Genomic DNA, 9,569 nt, shown 5'->3' on the forward strand with positions numbered 1-9,569 from the left:
AATATGGTTATATTATTTTATTTTTATTTTTTATAATGACGCAGAGTCATTGGTCCTGAATCTTCGTGCGTCAGTGGCAGGTGATGTGCGTAGTGATGAAGACAACGCTCTGCCCAGCTGGCTATCACGCTCCCGCCCGAACCTAAAATCCTGCCCGTGCCACCTCATCCCCGATTCTTGTCCCGTAGACTAGAGGGAAATCGGTCTGTTGCGAAAAACACCCTGCTGTCTGCCAGACGAGGTGATGTAAGGTCGTGTTTTTCTGTTTGGTGGTAGGCCTAGGCTACTACATTCTGCCGATGACGCAGATTTTCCTGGAATGGATGTTCGATAGAGAGTCGAGGGTGACAGCTGATGGGAGGCTTTAGTCACCTATTACAATTATGATCCTCACTTTAATTAGAAAATGACATAACATCATTTTAACATCTTTCATGTGGAATGCCATCATGTAGTGGTTTAAAAAGAAAATGGACTGACCCTGACAGATAGTCAAACATAGATATCCAACCATGATGCACTTTCCACTAAGATGAACTAAGAACTAACAGTCAGTTCGCCCACCACATAAGTGGCCTATGTTAGTGGCATGAAGATGAAACCACTGAAAGTCACTCCCCCACTCCTCTTTATTCCTGTTAAAGACATTTCTGCTGGCTCAGCAGCCAGTCAACTCTGTCCTCAGCACCAAGGTCATTTACACAGTGCCCTGCACAGGTCAATTATGCCAACAATAGCACTGATTTGACTGGTGCCGCACTGGAAATGGAATCAAATCATGAAATGACATCAGCCTGACCCGCTCTCTCCCTCAGTTCCCCTACAGCTGTTGAATTGGTCAAATCAATCAATGCACGGGAGAGTCAGGGCCTGATAGGATACATTTCATTTGGGTGCAGGCTTCACCACCTCACACAACCGTGATATTTTGATAACCGTATAAATCTCTCTAGGACAAGGTGACTTTTATCAAAAATGAAATTTAGCTGCTAATGTAAATAAATAAAATAAAAAACATTAGCAGCTAATTTTCATTTTTGGTGGGTAAATAAAAACAAATATATTGATAAAAGTCACCTTGTCCTAGAGAGATTTATACGGTTATCAAAATATCACGGTTGTGTGAGGTGGTGAAGCCTGCACCCAAATGAAATGTAACCTATCAGGCCCTGACTCTCCCGTGCATTGATTGATTTGACCAATTCAACAGCTGTAGGGGAACTGAGGGAGAGAGCGGGTCAGGCTGATGTCATTTCATGATTTGATTCCATTGTAAGAATCTCTGAATTAACTATCTAATGTTAGCTAAAAGTAGTAATTCATAAATTAGGTACATTTATTTAAATGGACAATTCTGTGAACTGTCTTGTCCACGTTTTAAATTGACACAATAGCTGTTAGAAAAGGTGTCAGCTAGAGATGACGTGCAGGAGCTTGCAGGGATTTGTAGTTTTGCACGATGTCTACTTTGATACTAATTAGCATTTTCAAATCTGTGAGTAAATAGAGCGTAATTTATTGATAAAAATCTTGTCCGAGAGAGATTTACATGGTTATCAAAACGTCAGGGTAAGCCGACATGAAACACAGCCCTTATTTTAAGTGAGTTTAAAACCCCCTCTGGGAAAAATGAATGGTAGAAACATGAATATTTCCCGGATATTATGACACTTCCACTGTGGGGCTCTATTGTCTTTAAACTGTACCAGTCAGAGGGAGGTATCTGGTGTAGATGTCTTCAAAACTACCTCTTAAAGAGAGACTTGAATCTAGGTCCGTCTCTTTACACATGTATCTCTCTCTCTTAGACCTAGTTTGTGTTGTCAAAGTAGTGTATTTAAAGGGGCCCTAAGACGGTTTACTATAACATTCATTTATGAAGTGCGGGAGTGCTGATATGTTGAATAGGATTTTAATAGGTTGAGGATTTAGCATATTCATCTTTAGACCATGTGGACGTGAAGGAGACGACCAGGGAAGACTGGCGACCATCTGGTATTCCCTCTACCTGGTCGGTTAACTCTAGCACCCAGAACTAACAGCCATTATACTACTGCAGCACCCTGTTATATAACTACCCCCTACCAAACCCCTCCCTGTTTACCTATGTCATTATGGAGGAGTATGTAAGGCTGTAGCATACAGAATGCTCGTGATCTACAGGAATGTCAGGGTGATTGTAACACAGAGTGGATTGCTATAACATTTTAATGATAGTCTGGCAATAACATTGAGAGTGCCTCTGATGGGCAAAGAGAGAGCGAGTGGAGCGAAGAGAGAGAAATAGATGAAGAGAGCGATAGAGATGGAGCAGAATGGGAGATGAGGCATGTAATAAGAGCTTGATACCTTAATCAGGAGAGAGGGAGAAAGGGAAGATGGAAAGGGTTGTGGGTGGGCTTCAGGAGGGAAACAAGGAGGAAAAGGGGGGTCCCTATTTGCATTACCCATAAACCCCCTCCAGTATAAAATGCAAATGAGGAGTCCTTAAAACTCCAATAAGGTGTGTGATAGGCCCATAAATTGCCTTCCTTGCCTGAATGCCGTCAGTCCAGAGCCGTGTACACACCCTGCTCCTCTTTCATGTCTTCTCCACCCTCTTAGGTAATACTGAACAAAAATATAAAAACAACGTGCAACAATTTAAAAGATTTTAAGGAAATCAGTCAATTGAAATAAATTCATTAGGCCCTAATCTATGAATTTGACTGGGAATACATATATGCATCTGTTGGTAACAGATACAGTACCTTAAAAAATATATATATGGGCGTGGATCAGAAAACCAGTCAGTATCTGGTGTGACCCCCATTTGCCTCATGCGTCGTGACACATCTCCTTCTCATAGAGGTGATCAGGCTGTTGATTGTGGCTTGTGGAATGTTGTCCCACTCCTCTTCAATGGCTGTGCGAAGTTGCTGGATATTGGCGGGAACTGGCATACACGTTGATCTAGGGCATTTCAAACATGCTCAATGGGTGACATGTCTGGTGAGTATGCAGGCCATGGAAGAACTGGGACATTTTCAGCTTCCAGGAATTGTGTACGGATACTTGCGACATGGCGCCGACAGACATGGCAACTCTGCTTTTAGCTCCAAAGCAACTTTGCAGTATTTTAAAATGTTTACATTATTAGCCCAAAACGTTTTTTATGTTATTACATACAGCTGGAAATACCTTTTGGATATCAGAGCGGCGGTAACTCACCAGTGTTCCGGACAGAAACACGACTTTCCAAAATTGGATCCTTTGTTCATGCCCTCCAAGGCAATTTATCTTATCCCATATGCATCTCCAAGACGCCGCCAGCAGAGAAGAGGTATTTGGAGTAGACTTCTAGTCCGACTCAGGAGGCGTTCACACCATCTACCACTTCTGAGGATACAATGCATTCGGAAAGTATTCAGACACCTTCTCTTTTTCCACATTTTATTACATTAGTCTTATTCTAAAATGAATTAAAAAATAAATTCTCCAGAATCTGCACACAATACCCCATAATGACAAAATTAAGACATGTTTTTAGACATTTTTTCAAATGTATAAAAAAACAACAACAGATGCCTTATTTACATTAGTATTCAGACCCTTTGCTATGAGACTTGAAATTGTGCTCAGGTGAATCCTGTTTCCATTGCTCATCCTTGAGATGTTTCTACAACCTGCTATCAGACACAGACGTCTTGCTCCCGGACAAGCTAAACACCTTCTTTGCCCCCATTGAGGATAACACAGTGCCACCGACGTGGGCCACTCCCGAGGACTGTGGACTTTCGTTCTCCGAGGCCGACGTGAGTAAAACATTTAAGCATGTTAACTTCTTGGATATAGGGGGCGCTATTTTAATTTTTGGATGAAAAACGTTCCCGTTTTAAACAAGATATTTTATCACGAAAAGATGCTCGACTATGCATATAATTGACAGCTTTGGAAAGAAAATGATATATTATCAAATAGATATGTGAAAAACACCTTGAGGATTGACTCTAAACAACGTTTGCCATGTTTCTGTCGATATTATGGAGCTAATTTGGAAAAAAGTTTGGCGTTGTAGTGACTGCATTTTCCGGTCTTTTTCTTAGCCAATCGTGATGAACAAAACTGAGCTATTTCGCCAACACAAATAATCTTTTTGGAAAAATTGAACATTTGCTATCTAACTGAGAGTCTCGTCATTGAAATCATCCGAAGTTCTTCAAAGGTAAATTATTTTATTTGAATGCTTTTCTTGTTTTTGTGAAAATGTTGCCTGCTGAATGCTAGGCCTAATGCTATGCTAGGCTATCAATACTCTTACACAAATGCTTGTGTAGCTTTGGTTGAAAAGCATATTTTGAAAATATGAGATGACAGTGTTGTTAACAAAAGGCTAAGCTTGTGTTTGAATGTATTTATTTCATTTCATTTGCGATTTTCATGAATAGGAAACGTTGCGTTATGGTAATGCGCTTGAGGCTATGATTACGCTCCTGGATACGGGATTGCTCGTCGCTAGAGGTTATCCCTCGGAAAATTGCTGGCCAAGACGGCATCAATAGCTGCGTCCTCAGAGCATGTGAAGACCAGGTGGCTGGAGTGTTTACGGACATAATCAATCTCTCCCAATCCCAGTCTGCTGTCCCCACTTGCTTCACGATGTCCACCATTGTTCCTTTACCCAAGACAGCAAAGGTAACTGAACTAAATTACTATCTCCACAAAGTACTCAATTTTGTCATCATGAAGTGCTTTGAGAGGCTAGTTAAGGATCATATCACCTCCACCATACATGACACCCTAGACCCACTTCAATTTGCATACCTCCCCAATAGATCCATAGACAATGCAATCACCATCGCACTGCACACTACCCTATCCCATCTGGACAAGAGGAATACCTATGTAAGAATGCTATTCATTGACAACAGCTCAGCTTTGAACACCATAGAACCCTCCAAGCGCATCAATAAGCTCAGGGCTTAGATTCTTGAAAGTAGCCACCATTTGCCTTGAAGACAGCTTTGCACATTCTTGGCATTCTCTCAACCAGCTTCATCTGGAATGCTTTTCCAACAGTCTTGAAGGAGTTCCCAGATATGATGAGCACTTGTTGGCTGATTTTCCTTCACTGCGGTCCAACTCATACCAAACCATTTCAATTGGGTTTAGTTCAGGTGATTGTGGAGGCCAGGTCATCTGATGCAGCACTCCATCACTCTCCTTCTTGGTCAAACAGCCCTTACACAGCCTGGAGGTCATTGTCCTGTTGAAAAACAAATGATAGACCCACTAAGCACAAACCAGATGGGATGGCGTATCGCTGTAGAATGCTGTGGTAGCCATGCTGGTTAAGTGTGCCTTGAATTCTAAAATAAATCACAGTGTCACAAGCAAAGCACCCCCACAGCATCACACCACCTCCTCCATGCTTCACGGTGGGAACCACACATGCGGAGATCATCCATTCACTTACTCTGCGTCTCACAAAGACACGCCAGTTGGAACCAAAAATCTCTAATTTGGACTCATCAGACCAAAGGACAGATTTCCACTGGTCTAATGTCAATTGCTTGTGTTTCTTGGCCCAAGCAATTCTCCTCTTCTTATTGGTGTCCTATAGTACTGGTTTCTTTGCAGCAATTCGATCATGAAGGCCTGATTCACACAGTCTCCTCTGAACACTTGATGTTAAGATGTGTCTGCTAATTGAACTCTGTGAGGTGCAATCTGAGGTGCAGTTAATTGTCCATTTCTGAGGCTGGTAACTCAAATAAACTTCTCCTCTGCAGCAGAGGTAACTCTGTGTCTTCCTTTCCTGTGGTGGTCCTCATGAGAGCCAGTTTCATCATAGCGCTTGATGGTTTTTGCGACTGCACTTGAAGAAACTTTCAAAGTTCTTGAAATGTTCTGCATCGACTGACCTTCATGTCCTAAAGTAATGATGGACTGTCGTTTCCCTTTGTTTGTTTGAGCTGTTCTTGACCTGCCGTAATATGGACTTGGTATTTTACCAAATAAGGCTATCTTCTGTATACCACCCCTACCTTCTCACAACACAACTGATTGGCTCAAACGTATTAAGAAGGAAATAAATTGCACAAATTAACTTTTAACAAGGCACACCTGTTAATTGAAGTGAATTCCAGGTGACTACCTCATGAAGGTTGTTGAGAGAATGCAAAAAGGGTGCAAAGCTGTCATCAAGGCAAAGGGTGGCTATTTGAAGAATCTCAAATACAAAATATATTTTGATTTGTTCAACACTTTTTTGGTTACTACATAATTCCATATGTGTTATTTCATAGTTTTGATGTCTTCACTAGTCTACAATATAGAAAATAGTCAAAACAAAGAAAAACCCTTGAATGAGTAGGTGTGTCCAAACTTTTGTCTGGTACTGTATATATTTATACTCCGGACTCCGACATTGCTCATCCTAATATTTACATTATTCTTAATTCCATTTTTTTACTTATAGATCTGTGTGTGTTGTTGTGAATTGTCAGATATTACTGCACTGTTGGAGCTAGGAACACAAGCATTTTGCTACACACGCAATAACATCTGCTAAATATGTGTATGTGACCAATAACATTAGATTTGATATGATTTATCATGCTGAAACATGAGGTGATGGCTGCGGATGAATGGCACGACAATGGGCCTATCGTCACGGTATCTCTGTGCGTTCAAATTGACATCAATAAAATGCAGTTGTGTTCATTGTCCATAGCTTTTACCTGCCCATACCATAACCCCACTGCCACCATGGGGCATTCTGTTCACAACGTTGACATCAGCAAACTGCTCGCTCACATGACGCCATACATGCTGTCTCGCATCTGCCAGGTACAATTGAAACCGGGATTCATCCGTGAAGAGCACACTTCTACAGCGTGCCAGTGGCCATCGAAGGTGAGCATTTGCCCACTGAAGTAAGTTATGATGCCGAACTGCAGTCAGGTCAAGACCCTGGTGAGGATGACGATCACGCAGATGAGCTGTGGTTTTGAGGCCAGTTGAATGTACTGCTAAATTCTCTAAAACGACGTTGCAGGCCGGCTTATGGTAGAGAAATTAACATGAATTTCCCTGGCTTCAGCTTTAGTGGCCATTCCTGCCATCAGCATGACAATTGCACTCTCCCTCAAAACTTAAGACATCTGTGGTGTTGTGAGACAAAACTGCACATTTTAGAGTTGGCTTTTGTCTGCAGCACAAGGTGCACCTGTGTAATTATCATGCTGTTTAATCAGCTTTTTGATATGCCACATCTGTCAGGTGAATGGATTATCTTGGCAATGGAGAAATGCTCACTAACAGGGACGTAAACTCATTTGTGCACAGAATGAGAGAAATACGTTTATTGTGCTAAAGGAACATTTCTGGGATCTTTTATTTCAACTCATTTAACATGGGACCAACACTTTACATGTTACGTTTATATTTTTGTTCATTGTATTTCTGCTGGTAACACTTAACTGGTTAGGATAGCTCACAAGGTCTCATAAATATCTGTTGACTAGGTGGGAGTCTTATGACTAAAGAGGCTTCATGCATATCTTTTATTTTTACCTGTAGGAGTAAAATGTCTCTATTCTCAGCACTTACGACCAATTTCTTACTCTGGGACGCATTGTGGATACTGACCCCGGTAACACTATCGTACACACACACACAAACACCCCTCACCCCAAATACATCCACTGGATCCTACAGTATACCTCAATAGCTGAGTCACAACCCCACAGTCCCCAGCCTCTCCATCCCCTGCAGTATCGTCACTACACTGCTGATCACGATTGGTTTCATAATCTGTCATAAAGCAGATTAGTTGATCCTGTGTGATGAGATAAGATTAGGGTCGGGGCTAGAGGGGGCCATGGGGGATCAGACTTACTCCTCTCATTCCAACACAAGCCCCCTGCCTCAAATGAACAGCAGCCTATTGCCGCATTTGTAACCACCCTCTGCGCACCCACACACCAGTCGTCACCCCTCACACAATCCTCATCTTTGTTAGCTGCAAAACAGATTATATCCTGAGCCCCGGGGTGTCTGATGCATATTTTTTTCATGTTGTCGATCTTATTGTGATCCTGTTATTTATTTTCATGAGCTGTCCACCATATTATGGTGTTTTTCCTGAAGTGTCATGTTCAGGAGTTTAGCCATACAGATCAGCGTTTGTTTTCAGGGGTAGCATAGGACTTCACAGTAGCTTAACACAATGACAACTCAGTGGCCTTGTGGTTAGAGGGTTCTTCCTGATATTGGAAGGTTGTGAGTTCAATCCCTGGCCGAGTGATACCAAAGACTGTAAAAATAGGACCTGATGTGTCTCTGCTTGGCACTCAGAATTAAGAAGATAGATCAGGGGTAAGATTCTGCGATAGATTAATGTCCAGGGGGTGTGCTTGTACATTAAGCTGCCTTACTCTACAGAAATAGGAGATGGGCTCTTGCCCTGAGCCTTGTCGGCTTGTGCAAGGCTACTTATGACAAGTCCAGCGGCGTAGGGGACAATAATCTCCAGTTCAGCTACCCAGAGTCACTCAGACATTCAGCCAAATATCTACTCACTCCTCTGTTAGGTCACTAACCAGAGATGTGGGGATCAACAAAACCACAGAGAAGCCACCCTGTATGTCTCCAACTTGTGGTCTCTGCCATTAGTGTGCGTTTGTCTTGTGACTTAAGAATTGACCAGAGAAAAGGAGAATCTCAGCTTGAATATGGATGTTATGTACGCCTCTTGGAGGGAACGCAACAGCCTGCTGCGCTCAACTCCCCGTGGAGTGAAAGAGGTATGTGATTGTAGGTGCTGGTAAGGCTGACAGAGGCAGAGAATTGACTGTTTACAGGGAATTTATTTCCTTCACACGGTAATGTAGGGAAAACAGGCTGGATGGAACCAAAGCAAAGAAAATAAGATGTAAAGAGTCCCCTCTCCTACCTACCCACTACTTACCTAACCTTATAGAACCTCCTGGCACGCTAACCAAAATAGAGGGGGTGGTCCACCCAGGTCTTACCTAGTGTGCGTAGACAGTAAATACGACGGGTTATGTATGCCCGCAGGCCTCTTGCCTAAGGACTCCCAAAGTGCCTTCCCTTTCCCCCCTGGGAACAAATGAAACAGAATCATTCAAACTCGGTGAACAATTCCAATAAGCAAAAACATCCTATTGGCAGACACATACCTCAGAAGTAGCTGCTACAAAACACTTTCAACACAACTGGTACTGAGGAACAACCAACACAAGTCATCAAATAAGCTCACTCTTCTCCTTACAAAGGAACATTGGCTTTATTACAGCTGGAGAAGGAGTTGGTAATTGAAAACAGCTGTATCCCCTGACGAGAGGGAGGGTTCAGAGCGCCACTCATTGACGGGGCCGACCAATCAGCTGCTTAGATTTCAGGAAGCCACACACACAAATACATACAAACCCAAAACAACACAGACACTGAGGAACGTAACAATGAACTATAAAAAAGTATTTGATTTGCTATGTAATGTTAACCTGTAACCTGTGTGTGTGTGTGTGAACAGAGGAGGGTCTGGATGGTACATGCTGGATATA

Source organism: Oncorhynchus mykiss, chromosome 3 (assembly GCF_057628025.1).
Source record: "Oncorhynchus mykiss isolate SJ-2025 chromosome 3, ASM5762802v1, whole genome shotgun sequence".
NCBI lineage: Eukaryota > Metazoa > Chordata > Actinopteri > Salmoniformes > Salmonidae > Oncorhynchus > Oncorhynchus mykiss.